This window comes from Phyllostomus hastatus, unplaced genomic scaffold (genome assembly GCF_019186645.2).
Source record: "Phyllostomus hastatus isolate PE091 unplaced genomic scaffold, TTU_PhHast_1.1 phas_scaffold_60, whole genome shotgun sequence".
NCBI lineage: Eukaryota > Metazoa > Chordata > Mammalia > Chiroptera > Phyllostomidae > Phyllostomus > Phyllostomus hastatus.
In genome coordinates, this window is record NW_025334038.1 from 12,646,000 (window position 1) to 12,647,192 (window position 1,193).

Genomic DNA, 1,193 nt, shown 5'->3' on the forward strand with positions numbered 1-1,193 from the left:
CTCTCAGCCTCTGCCACACTGGGCCTCCGCAAATGCAGTCTCGTTGTGGAGCTTCCCTGCTGGAGTGCTTTCGGTTCCCTGCTGCCCTTGGGACCCAGCTGTCCCTGTCCCCTCTTCAGCTCATTTCTTGCCTCTTCTCCTCTTACTCTACATGTTTTGGTCATACTTAGGGGTACCTATATTTGATTGTCCACACCAGAATATACTTGAGAATGAAAGAGGGTGCTGTCAATAATTTCTCTGTGACAATAAAACTAGGTATCTCCCAAGAAACCCAGGAGGTATAGTCAACCCTCATCTTATTGAGCCTTACTCAAACATGTTTTGTTTTCTTTCATTTTCAACCTTTGTTTTGATGTTCCCCTCCATCTGCCTTTTTGAAATCTTCACTTCTTCTCTGTGTTCTCCTAACGCCCTGTACCTCATCCATTTAGCATGTAAAACAGTCCATTTTAACTGTCTTTTGTTTTCATCTGCACCAAAGAGAAAAAAGTCAGTTTGGGTCTAGAGTTCATTTAATGATTCTACCACTCCCTAGACTGCTTTCTCCAGCACTACCCCACCCTTTTTCAAATCAGAGAGAGTAGGTTTCAGGCTTAGATTCATTGTGTAAATGACAGAATCGAGCTGGAAATTTAAAACACCATCTTGTTTATTTATTTATTTATCTATTTATTTATTTATTTTAAAAATATTTTATTTATTTATTTTTAGAGCGGGGAAGGGAGGGAGAAAGAGAGAGAGAGAAACATCCATGTGTGGTTGCCTCTCACGTGGCCCCCACTGGGGATGTGGGCTGCAACCCAGGCATGTGCCCTGACTGGGAATCGAATCTGTGATGCTTTGGTTCACAGCCCGCGCTCAATCCACTGAGCTATGCCAGCCAGGGCTTCCATCTTGTTTATTTTATTGATTGATATTTATCTTCTGTTTATGACAAGTGATGTGCATTTTCTATTTGTGCTAATGATACATTTTTAAAAAAAAACAGCTAAGTAAAAGAAAAGGAGTCAATTAAATAAAAACTTTAATGATAGCCCAGTTGATATATGAACGTGCAGGAAAATTATGATAGCTGGCACATCTCCTGAGAATAAGGACATTCTCCTATTATAAGACAATAAATATAATTATTACACTTAGGAAAATTAACATAATGCAAGGTATGTAACTTCTGATATATTCTAAATATT